We start from the raw sequence: 13,926 nt of genomic DNA, 5'->3' as shown, positions 1-13,926 counted from the left end.
TTCCGTAATTATTATAAATATTTGTATATGTTTTTATTGAAACATTATTGTCAGCATTTAAATTCAGAGGTGGATTCCAGTGGGTGGAGGAGGGCCATTATACACATTTTTCTCTTTTAGGTAATAACTTGTTTGTTTATTATACTTTGTTTCTTGCGTAATTATTATAAATATTTGTATATGTTTTTATTGAAATAAACATTTATTGATAAAAAGCTATACAATGAACTTTTTTCCCCTACAGATTTATTGTCAGCATTTTAATTCAGAGTTGTATTCCAGTGGGTGGAGGAGGGCCATTATACACATTTTTCTCTTTTAGGTAATAACTTGTTTGTTTGTTTATTATACTTTGTTTCTTGTGTAATTATTTTAAATATTTGTATATGTTTTTATTGAAACATTTAATGATAAAAAGCTAAACAATGAACGTTTTTCCCCTACAGATTTTTTTGTCAGCATTTTAATTCAGAGGTGGATTCCAGTGGGTGGAGGAGGGCCATTATACACATTTTTTTCTTTCAGGTATTATTAACTTGTTTGTTTGTTTATTATACTTTGTTTCTTGCGTAATTATTTTAAATAATTGTATATGTTTTTATTGAAACATTTAATGATAAAAAGCTAAACAATGAACATTTTTCCCCTACAGATTTATTGTCAGCATTTTAATTCAGAGGTGGATTCCAGTGGGTGGAGGAGGGCCATTATACACATTTTTTTTCTTTCAGGTATTAACTTGTTTGTTTGTTTATTATACTTTGTTTCTTGCGTAATTATTTTAAATATTTGTATATGTTTTTATTGAAAGAAACATTTATTGATAAAAAACTATACAATGAACTTTTTTCTCTTTCAGATTTATTGTCAGCATTTTAATTCAGAGTTGTATTCCAGTGGGTGGAGGAGGGCCATTATACACATTTTTCTCTTTCAGGTAATAACTTGTTTGTTTGTTTATTATACTTTGTTTCTTGGTAATTATTTTAAATATTTGTATATGTTTTTATTGAAACATTTAATGATAAAAAGCTAAACAATGAAAGTTTTTCCCCTACAGATTTTTTGTCAGCATTTTAATTCAGAGGTGGATTCCAGTGGGTGGAGGAGGGCCATTATACACATTTTTTTCTTTCAGGTAATAACTTGTTTGTTTGTTTAATATACTTTGTTTCTTGGTAATTATTTTAAATATTTGTATATGTTTTTATTGAAACATTTAATGATGAAAAGCTAAACAATGAACGTTTTTCCCCTACAGATTTATTGTCAGCATTTTAATTCAGAGTTGTATTCCAGTGGGTGGAGGAGGGCCATTATACACATTTTTCTCTTTCAGGTAATAACTTGTTTGTTTGTTTATTATACTTTGTTTCTTGGTAATTATTTTAAATATTTGTATATGTTTTTATTGAAACATTTAATGATAAAAAGCTAAACAATGAAAGTTTTTCCCCTACAGATTTTTTGTCAGCATTTTAATTCAGAGTTGTATTCCAGTGGGTGGAGGAGGGCCATTATACACATTTTTTCTCTTTCAGGTAATATTTTGTTTGTTTGTTTATTATACTTTGTTTCTTCCGTAATTATTTTAAATATTTGTATATGTTTTTATTGAAACATTTAATGATAAAAAGCTAAACGATGAACATTTTTCCCCTACCGATTTATTGTCAGCATTTTATTTCAGAGGTGGATTCCAGTGGGTGGAGGAGGGCCATTATACACATTTTTTTTCTTTCAGGTAATAACTTGTTTGTTTGTTTATTATACTTTGTTTCTTGCGTAATTATTATAAATATTTCTATATGTTTTTATTGAAAGAAACATTTATTGATAAAAAGCTATACAATGAACTTTTTTCACCTACAGATTTTTTGTCAGCATTTTAATTCAGAGATGGATTCCAGTGGGTGGAGGAGGGCCATTATACACATTTTTCTCTTTCAGGTAATAACTTGTTTGTTTGTTTATTATACTTTGTTTCTTGTGTGTAATTATTTTAAATATTTGTATATGTTTTTATTGAAACATTTAATGATGAAAAGCTAAACAATGAACGTTTTTCCCCTACAGATTTTTTTGTCAGCATTTTAATTCAGAGTTGTATTCCAGTGGGTGGAGGAGGGCCATTATACACATTTTTTCTTTCAGGTATTAACTTGTTTGTTTGTTTATTATACTTTGTTTCTTGCATAATTATTTTAAATATTTGTATATGTTTTTATTGAAACATTTAATGATGAAAAGCTAAACAATGAACGTTTTTCCCCTACAGATTTATTGTCAGCATTTTAATTCAGAGTTGGATTCCAGTGGGTGGAGGAGGGCCATTATACACATTTTTTTTCTTTCAGGTATTTACTTGTTTGTTTGTTTATTATACTTTGTTTCTTGCGTAATTATTTTAAAATATTTGTATATGTTTTTATTGAAACATTTAATGATGAAAAGCTAAACAATGAACGTTTTCCCCCTACAGATTTGTTGTCAGCATTTTAATTCAGAGTTGTATTCCAGTGGGTGGAGGAGGGCCATTATACACATTTTTTTTCTTTCAGGTATTAACTTGTTTGTTTGTTTATTATACTTTGTTTCTTGCGTAATTATTTTAAATATTTGTATATGTTTTTATTGAAACATTTAATGATAAAAAGCTAAACAATGAACGTTTTTCCCCTACAGATTTATTGTCAGCATTTTAATTCAGAGTTGGATTCCAGTGGGTGGAGGAGGGCCATTATACACATTTTTTTTCTTTCAGGTATTTACTTGTTTGTTTGTTTATTATTCTTTATTTCTTGCGTAATTATTTTAAAATATTTGTATATGTTTTTATTGAAACATTTAATGATGAAAAGCTAAACAATGAACGTTTTTCCCCTACAGATTTGTTGTCAGCATTTTAATTCAGAGTTGTATTCCAGTGGGTGGAGGAGGGCCATTATACACATTTTTTTTCTTTCAGGTATTAACTTGTTTGTTCGTTTATTATACTTTGTTTCTTGCGTAATTATTTTAAATATTTGTATATGTTTTTATTGAAACATTTAATGATGAAAAGCTAAACAATGAACGTTTTTCCCCTACAGATTTGTTGTCAGCATTTTAATTCAGAGTTGTATTCCAGTGGGTGGAGGAGGGCCATTATACACATTTTTTTTCTTTCAGGTATTAACTTGTTTGTTTGTTTATTATACTTTGTTTCTTGCGTAATTATTTTAAATATTTGTATATGTTTTTATTGAAACATTTAATGATAAAAAGCTAAACAATGAACGTTTTTCCCCTACAGATTTATTGTCAGCATTTTAATTCAGAGTTGGATTCCAGTGGGTGGAGGAGGGCCATTATACACATTTTTTTTCTTTCAGGTATTTACTTGTTTGTTTGTTTATTATTCTTTATTTCTTGCGTAATTATTTTAAAATATTTGTATATGTTTTTATTGAAACATTTAATGATGAAAAGCTAAACAATGAACGTTTTTCCCCTACAGATTTGTTGTCAGCATTTTAATTCAGAGTTGTATTCCAGTGGGTGGAGGAGGGCCATTATACACATTTTTCTCTTTTAGGTAATAACTTGTTTGTTTGTTTATTATACTTTGTTTCTTGTGTAATTATTTTTAATATTTGTATATGTTTTTATGGAAACATTTAAAGAAAAAAAGGTAAACAATGAACATTTTTCCCCTACAGATTATTTTGTCAGCATTTTAATTCAGAGTTGTATTCCAGTGGGTGGAGGAGGGCCATTTATACACATTTTTTTCTTTCAGGTAATAACTTGTTTGTTTGTTTAATATACTTTGTTTCTTGTGTAATTATTTTAAATATTTGTATATGTTTTTATTGAAACATTTAATGATAAAAAGCTAAACAATGAACGTTTTTCCCCTACAGATTTTTTTTTCAGCATTTTAATTCAGAGGTGGATTCCAGTGGGTGGAGGAGGGCCATTATACACATTTTTTTCTTTCAGGTATTATTAACTTGTTTGTTTGTTTATTATACTTTGTTTCTTGCGTAATTATTTTAAATAATTGTATATGTTTTTATTGAAACATTTAATGATAAAAAGCTAAACAATGAACGTTTTTCCCCTACAGATTTTTTTTTCAGCATTTTAATTCAGAGGTGGATTCCAGTGGGTGGAGGAGGGCCATTATACACATTTTTTTTCTTTCAGGTATTAACTTGTTTGTTTGTTTATTATACTTTGTTTCTTGCGTAATTATTTTAAATATTTGTATATGTTTTTATTGAAACATTTAATGATGAAAAGCTAAACAATGAACTTTTTTCCCCTACAGATTTTTTGTCAGCATTTTAATTCAGAGTTGGATTCCAGTGGGTGGAGGAGGGCCATTATACACATTTTTTCTCTTTCAAGGTAAATAACTTGTTTGTTTGTTTATTATACTTTGTTTCTTGCGTAATTATTATAAATATTTGTATATGTTTTTATTGAAATAAACATTTATTGATAAAAAGCTATACAATGAACGTTTTTCCCCTACAGATTTTTTTTCAGCATTTTAATTCAGAGTTGGATTCCAGTGGGTGGAGGAGGGCCATTATACACATTTTTTTTCTTTCAGGTAATAACTTGTTTGTTTTTTTATTATACTTTGTTTCTTGTGTAATTATTTTAAATATTTGTATATGTTTTTATTGAAACATTTAATGATGAAAAGCTAAACAATGAACGTTTTTCCCCTACAGATTTATTGTCAGCATTTTAATTCAGAGGTGGATTCCAGTGGTTGGAGGAGGGCCATTATACACATTTTTTTTCTTTCAGGTAATAACTTGTTTGTTTTTTTATTATACTTTGTTTCTTGTGTAATTATTTTAAATATTTGTATATGTTTTTATTGAAACATTTAATGATAAAAAGCTAAACAATGAACATTTTTCCCCTACAGGTTTATTGTCAGCATTTTAATTCAGAGTTGGATTCCAATGGGTGGAGGAGGGCCATTATACACATTTTTTCTCTTTCAGGTAATATTTTGTTTGTTTGTTTATTATACTTTGTTTCTTCCGTAATTATTATAAATATTTGTATTTTTTTATTGAAATAAACATTTATTGATAAAAAGCTATACAATGAACTTTTTTCTCCTACAGATTTATTGTCAGCATTTTAATTCAGAGTTGGATTCCAGTGGGTGGAGGAGGGCCATTATACACATTTTTTCTCTTTCAGGTAATATTTTGTTTGTTTGTTTATTATACTTTGTTTCTTCCGTAATTATTATAAATATTTGTATTTTTTTATTGAAATAAACATTTATTGATAAAAAGCTATACAATGAACTTTTTTCTCCTACAGATTTATTGTCAGCATTTTAATTCAGAGGTGGATTCCAGTGGGTGGAGGAGGGCCATTATACACATTTTTCTCTTTCAGGTAATAACTTGTTTGTTTGTTTATTATACTTTGTTTCTTGGTAATTATTTTAAATATTTGTATATGTTTTTATTGAAACATTTAATGATAAAAAGCTAAACAATGAACATTTTTCCCCTACAGATTTATTGTCAGCATTTTAATTCAGAGTTGTATTCCAGTGGGTGGAGGAGGGCCATTATACACATTTTTCTCTTTCAGGTAATAACTTGTTTGTTTGTTTATTATACTTTGTTTCTTGGTAATTATTTTAAATATTTGTATATGTTTTTATTGAAATAAACATTTATTGATAAAAAGCTATACAATGAACATTTTTCCCCTACAGATTTATTGTCAGCATTTTAATTCAGAGTTGGATTCCAGTGGGTGGAGGAGGGCCATTATACACATTTTTCTCTTTCAGGTAATAACTTGTTTGTTTGTTTATTATACTTTGTTTCTTGGTAATTATTTTAAATATTTGTATATGTTTTTATTGAAACATTTAATGATGAAAAGCTAAACAATGAACGTTTTTCCCCTACAGATTTATTGTCAGCATTTTAATTCAGAGGTGGATTCCAGTGGGTGGAGGAGGCCCATTATACACATTTTTTTTCTTTCAGGTATTAACTTTTTTGTTCGTTTATTATACTTTGTTTCTTGCGTAATTATTTTAAATATTTGTATATGTTTTTATTGAAACATTTAATGATGAAAAGCTAAACAATGAACTTTTTTCCCCTACAGATTTATTGTCAGCATTTTAATTCAGAGTTGGATTCCAGTGGGTGGAGGAGGGCCATTATACACATTTTTCTCTTTCAGGTAATAACTTGTTTGTTTGTTTATTATACTTTGTTTCTTGGTAATTATTTTAAATATTTGTATATGTTTTTATTGAAACATTTAATGATGAAAAGCTAAACAATGAACGTTTTTCCCCTACAGATTTATTGTCAGCATTTTAATTCAGAGTTGTATTCCAGTGGGTGGAGGAGGGCCATTATACACATTTTTTCTCTTTCAGGTAATAACTTGTTTGTTTGTTTATTATACTTTGTTTCTTGGTAATTATTTTAAATATTTGTATATGTTTTTATTGAAACATTTAATGATAAAAAGCTAAACAATGAACATTTTTCCCCTACAGATTTATTGTCAGCATTTTAATTCAGAGTTGTATTCCAGTGGGTGGAGGAGGGCCATTATACACATTTTTCTCTTTCAGGTAATAACTTGTTTGTTTGTTTATTATACTTTGTTTCTTGGTAATTATTTTAAATATTTGTATATGTTTTTATTGAAATAAACATTTATTGATAAAAAGCTATACAATGAACATTTTTCCCCTACAGATTTATTGTCAGCATTTTAATTCAGAGGTGGATTCCAGTGGGTGGAGGAGGGCCATTATACACATTTTTCTCTTTCAGGTAATAACTTGTTTGTTTGTTTATTATACTTTGTTTCTTGGTAATTATTTTAAATATTTGTATATGTTTTTATTGAAACATTTAATGATAAAAAGCTAAACAATGAACATTTTTCCCCTACAGATTTATTGTCAGCATTTTAATTCAGAGTTGTATTCCAGTGGGTGGAGGAGGGCCATTATACACATTTTTCTCTTTCAGGTAATAACTTGTTTGTTTGTTTATTATACTTTGTTTCTTGGTAATTATTTTAAATATTTGTATATGTTTTTATTGAAATAAACATTTATTGATAAAAAGCTATACAATGAACATTTTTCCCCTACAGATTTATTGTCAGCATTTTAATTCAGAGTTGGATTCCAGTGGGTGGAGGAGGGCCATTATACACATTTTTTTCTTTCAGGTAATAACTTGTTTGTTTGTTTAATATACTTTGTTTCTTGTGTAATTATTTTAAATATTTGTATATGTTTTTATTTAAACATTTAATGATGAAAAGCTAAACAATGAACGTTTTTCCCCTACAGATTTATTGTCAGCATTTTAATTCAGAGTTGGATTCCAGTGGGTGGAGGAGGGCCATTATACACATTTTTTTCTTTCAGGTAATAACTTGTTTGTTTGTTTAACATACTTTGTTTCTTGTGTAATTATTTTAAATATTTGTATATGTTTTTATTTAAACATTTAATGATGAAAAGCTAAACAATGAACGTTTTTCCCCTACAGATATATTGTCAGCATTTTAATTCAGAGGTGGATTCCAGTGGGTGGAGGAGGGCCATTATACACATTTTTCTCTTTCAGGTAATAACTTGTTTGTTTGTTTATTATACTTTGTTTCTTGGTAATTATTTTTAATATTTGTATATGTTTTTATTGAAAGAAACATTTAAAGAAAAAAAGGTAAACAATGAACATTTTTCCCCTACTGATTTTTTTGTCAGCATTTTAATTCAGAGGTGGATTCCAGTGGGTGGAGGAGGGCCATTATACACATTTTTTTTCTTTCAGGTATTAACTTGTTTGTTTGTTTATTATACTTTGTTTCTTGCGTAATTATTTTAAATATTTGTATATGTTTTTATTGAAACATTTAATGATAAAAAGCTAAACAATGAACGTTTTTCCCCTACAGATTTATTGTCAGCATTTTAATTCAGAGTTGGATTCCAGTGGGTGGAGGAGGGCCATTATACACATTTTTTTTCTTTCAGGTAATAACTTGTTTGTTTGTTTATTATACTTTGTTTCTTGCGTAATTATTATAATTATTTGTATGTTTTTATTGAAAGTAACATTTAATGAAAAAAAAGCTAAACAATGAACATTTTTCCCCTACAGATTTATTGTCAGCATTTTAATTCAGAGGTGGATTCCAGTGGGTGGAGGAGGGCCATTATACACATTTTTTTTCTTTCAGGTAATAACTTGTTTGTTTGTTTATTATACTTTGTTTCTTGCGTAATTATTATAATTATTTGTATGTTTTTATTGAAAGTAACATTTAATGAAAAAAAAGCTAAACAATGAACATTTTTCCCCTACAGATTTATTGTCAGCATTTTAATTCAGAGTTGGATTCCAGTGGGTGGAGGAGGGCCATTATACACATTTTTTCTCTTTCAGGTAATATTTTGTTTGTTTGTTTATTATACTTTGTTTCTTCCGTAATTATTATAAATATTTGTATATGTTTTTATTTAAACATTTAATGATGAAAAGCTAAACAATGAACGTTTTTCCCCTACAGATTTATTGTCAGCATTTTAATTCAGAGTTGGATTCCAGTGGGTGGAGGAGGGCCATTATACACATTTTTTCTCTTTCAGGTAATATTTTGTTTGTTTGTTTATTATACTTTGTTTCTTCCGTAATTATTATAAATATTTGTATATGTTTTTATTGAAACATTATTGTCAGCATTTAAATTCAGAGGTGGATTCCAGTGGGTGGAGGAGGGCCATTATACACATTTTTCTCTTTTAGGTAATAACTTGTTTGTTTATTATACTTTGTTTCTTGCGTAATTATTATAAATATTTGTATATGTTTTTATTGAAATAAACATTTATTGATAAAAAGCTATACAATGAACTTTTTTCCCCTACAGATTTATTGTCAGCATTTTAATTCAGAGTTGTATTCCAGTGGGTGGAGGAGGGCCATTATACACATTTTTCTCTTTTAGGTAATAACTTGTTTGTTTGTTTATTATACTTTGTTTCTTGTGTAATTATTTTAAATATTTGTATATGTTTTTATTGAAACATTTAATGATAAAAAGCTAAACAATGAACGTTTTTCCCCTACAGATTTTTTTGTCAGCATTTTAATTCAGAGGTGGATTCCAGTGGGTGGAGGAGGGCCATTATACACATTTTTTTCTTTCAGGTAATAACTTGTTTGTTTGTTTATTATACTTTGTTTCTTGCGTAATTATTTTAAATATTTGTATATGTTTTTATTGAAACATTTAATGATAAAAAGCTAAACAATGAACATTTTTCCCCTACAGATTTATTGTCAGCATTTTAATTCAGAGGTGGATTCCAGTGGGTGGAGGAGGGCCATTATACACATTTTTTTTCTTTCAGGTATTAACTTGTTTGTTTGTTTATTATACTTTGTTTCTTGCGTAATTATTTTAAATATTTGTATATGTTTTTATTGAAAGAAACATTTATTGATAAAAAACTATACAATGAACTTTTTTCTCTTTCAGATTTATTGTCAGCATTTTAATTCAGAGTTGTATTCCAGTGGGTGGAGGAGGGCCATTATACACATTTTTTCTCTTTCAGGTAATAACTTGTTTGTTTGTTTATTATACTTTGTTTCTTGGTAATTATTTTAAATATTTGTATATGTTTTTATTGAAACATTTAATGATAAAAAGCTAAACAATGAAAGTTTTTCCCCTACAGATTTATTGTCAGCATTTTAATTCAGAGGTGGATTCCAGTGGGTGGAGGAGGGCCATTATACACATTTTTTTCTTTCAGGTAATAACTTGTTTGTTTGTTTATTATACTTTGTTTCTTGGTAATTATTTTAAATATTTGTATATGTTTTTATTGAAACATTTAATGATAAAAAGCTAAACAATGAACGTTTTTCCCCTACAGATTTATTGTCAGCATTTTAATTCAGAGTTGTATTCCAGTGGGTGGAGGAGGGCCATTATACACATTTTTCTCTTTCAGGTAATAACTTGTTTGTTTGTTTATTATACTTTGTTTCTTGGTAATTATTTTAAATATTTGTATATGTTTTTATTGAAACATTTAATGATAAAAAGCTAAACAATGAACGTTTTTCCCCTACAGATTTTTTGTCAGCATTTTAATTCAGAGGTGGATTCCAGTGGGTGGAGGAGGGCCATTATACACATTTTTTCTCTTTCAGGTAATAACTTGTTTGTTTGTTTATTATACTTTGTTTCTTCCGTAATTATTTTAAATATTTGTATATGTTTTTATTGAAACATTTAATGATAAAAAGCTAAACGATGAACATTTTTCCCCTACCGATTTATTGTCAGCATTTTAATTCAGAGGTGGATTCCAGTGGGTGGAGGAGGGCCATTATACACATTTTTTTTCTTTCAGGTAATAACTTGTTTGTTTGTTTATTATACTTTGTTTCTTGCGTAATTATTATAAATATTTGTATATGTTTTTATTGAAAGAAACATTTATTGATAAAAAGCTATACAATGAACTTTTTTCACCTACAGATTTTTTGTCAGCATTTTAATTCAGAGTTGGATTCCAGTGGGTGGAGGAGGGCCATTATACACATTTTTCTCTTTCAGGTAATAACTTGTTTGTTTGTTTATTATACTTTGTTTCTTGTGTGTAATTATTTTAAATATTTGTATATGTTTTTATTGAAACATTTAATGATGAAAAGCTAAACAATGAACGTTTTTCCCCTACAGATTTATTGTCAGCATTTTAATTCAGAGTTGGATTCCAGTGGGTGGAGGAGGGCCATTATACACATTTTTCTCTTTCAGGTAATAACTTGTTTGTTTGTTTATTATACTTTGTTTCTTGGTAATTATTTTAAATATTTGTATATGTTTTTATTGAAACATTTAATGATAAAAAGCTAAACAATGAACTTTTTTCCCCTACAGATTTTTTGTCAGCATTTTAATTCAGAGTTGGATTCCAGTGGGTGGAGGAGGGCCATTATACACATTTTTTCTTTCAGGTATTAACTTGTTTGTTTGTTTATTATACTTTGTTTCTTGCGTAATTATTTTAAATATTTGTATATGTTTTTATTGAAACATTTAATGATGAAAAGCTAAACAATGAACGTTTTTCCCCTACAGATTTATTGTCAGCATTTTAATTCAGAGTTGGATTCCAGTGGGTGGAGGAGGGCCATTATACACATTTTTTTTCTTTCAGGTAATAACTTGTTTGTTTGTTTATTATACTTTGTTTCTTGTGTAATTATTTTAAATATTTGTATATGTTTTTATTGAAACATTTAATGATAAAAAGCTAAACAATGAACGTTTTTCCCCTACAGATTTATTGTCAGCATTTTAATTCAGAGTTGGATTCCAGTGGGTGGAGGAGGGCCATTATACACATTTTTTTTCTTTCAGGTAATAACTTGTTTGTTTGTTTATTATACTTTGTTTCTTGCGTAATTATTATCATTATTTGTATGTTTTTATTGAAACATTTAATGATGAAAAGCTAAACAATGAACGTTTTTCCCCTACAGATTTATTGCCAGCATTTTAATTCAGAGTTGTATTCCAGTGGGTGGAGGAGGGCCATTATACACATTTTTTTTCTTTCAGGTAATAACTTGTTTGTTTGTTTATTATACTTTGTTTCTTGCGTAATTATTTTAAATATTTGTATATGTTTTTATTGAAACATTTAATGATGAAAAGCTAAACAATGAACGTTTTTCCCCTACAGATTTATTGTCAGCATTTTAATTCAGAGTTGTATTCCAGTGGGTGGAGGAGGGCCATTATACACATTTTTCTCTTTCAGGTAATAACTTGTTTGTTTGTTTATTATACTTTGTTTCTTGTGTAATTATTTTAAATATTTGTATATGTTTTTATTGAAACATTTAATGATAAAAAGCTAAACAATGAACATTTTTCCCCTACAGATTTATTGTCAGCATTTTAATTCAGAGTTGGATTCCAGTGGGTGGAGGAGGGCCATTATACACATTTTTTTCTTTCAGGTAATAACTTGTTTGTTTGTTTAATATACTTTGTTTCTTGTGTAATTATTTTAAATATTTGTATATGTTTTTATTGAAACATTTAATGATAAAAAGCTAAACAATGAACGTTTTTCCCCTACAGATTTTTTTTTCAGCATTTTAATTCAGAGGTGGATTCCAGTGGGTGGAGGAGGGCCATTATACACATTTTTTTTCTTTCAGGTATTATAACTTGTTTGTTTGTTTATTATACTTTGTTTCTTGCGTAATTATTTTAAATATTTGTATATGTTTTTATTGAAACATTTAATGATAAAAAGCTAAACAATGAACGTTTTTCCCCTACAGATTTATTGTCAGCATTTTAATTCAGAGGTGGATTCCAGTGGGTGGAGGAGGGCCATTATACACATTTTTTTTCTTTCAGGTAATAACTTGTTTGTTTGTTTATTATACTTTGTTTCTTGCGTAATTATTTTAAATATTTGTATATGTTTTTATTGAAACATTTAATGATGAAAAGCTAAACAATGAACTTTTTTCCCCTACAGATTTATTGTCAGCATTTTAATTCAGAGGTGGATTCCAGTGGGTGGAGGAGGGCCATTATACACATTTTTTTTCTTTCAGGTAATAACTTGTTTGTTTGTTTATTATACTTTGTTTCTTGCGTAATTATTATAAATATTTGTATATGTTTTTATTGAAATAAACATTTATTGATAAAAAGCTATACAATGAACGTTTTTCCCCTACAGATTTTTTTTCAGCATTTTAATTCAGAGTTGGATTCCAGTGGGTGGAGGAGGGCCATTATACACATTTTTTCTCTTTCAGGTAATATTTTGTTTGTTTGTTTATTATACTTTGTTTCTTGCGTAATTATTATAAATATTTGTATATGTTTTTATTGAAAGAAACATTTATTGATAAAAAGCTATACAATGAACTTTTTTCTCTTTCAGATTTATTGTCAGCATTTTAATTCAGAGTTGGATTCCAGTGGGTAGAGGAGGGCCATTATACACATTTTTTTTCATTCAGGTAATAACTTGTTTGTTTGTTTATTATACTTTGTTTCTTGGTAATTATTTTAAATATTTGTATATGTTTTATTGAAACATTTAATGATGAAAAGCTAAACAATGAAAGTTTTTCCCCTACAGATTTTTTGTCAGCATTTTAATTCAGAGGTGGATTCCAGTGGGTGGAGGAGGGCCATTATACCCATTTTTTTCTTTCAGGTAATAACTTGTTTGTTTGTTTATTATACTTTGTTTCTTGTGTAATTATTTTAAATATTTGTATATGTTTTTATTGAAACATTTAATGATGAAAAGCTAAACAATGAACGTTTTTCCCCTACAGATTTTTTGTCAGCATTTTAATTCAGAGGTGGATTCCAGTGGGTGGAGGAGGGCCATTATACACATTTTTTTTCTTTCAGGTAATAACTTGTTTGTTTGTTTATTATACTTTGTTTCTTGGTAATTATTTTAAATATTTGTATATGTTTTTATTGAAACATTTAATGATAAAAAGCTAAACAATGAACGTTTTTCCCCTACAGATTTATTGTCAGCATTTTAATTCAGAGGTGGATTCCAGTGGGTGGAGGAGGGCCATTATACACATTTTTTTCTTTCAGGTAATAACTTGTTTGTTTGTTTAATATACTTTGTTTCTTGTGTAATTATTTTAAATATTTGTATATGTTTTTATTGAAACATTTAATGATAAAAAGCTAAACAATGAACATTTTTCCCCTACAGATTTATTGTCAGCATTTTAATTCAGAGGTGGATTCCAGTGGGTGGAGGAGGGCCATTATACCCTTTTTTTCTTTCAGGTAATAACTTGTTTGTTTGTTTAT

Source organism: Misgurnus anguillicaudatus, chromosome 25 (assembly GCF_027580225.2).
Source record: "Misgurnus anguillicaudatus chromosome 25, ASM2758022v2, whole genome shotgun sequence".
In the NCBI taxonomy this organism is placed as follows: domain Eukaryota; kingdom Metazoa; phylum Chordata; class Actinopteri; order Cypriniformes; family Cobitidae; genus Misgurnus; species Misgurnus anguillicaudatus.
This window is presented reverse-complemented; position numbering follows the sequence as displayed.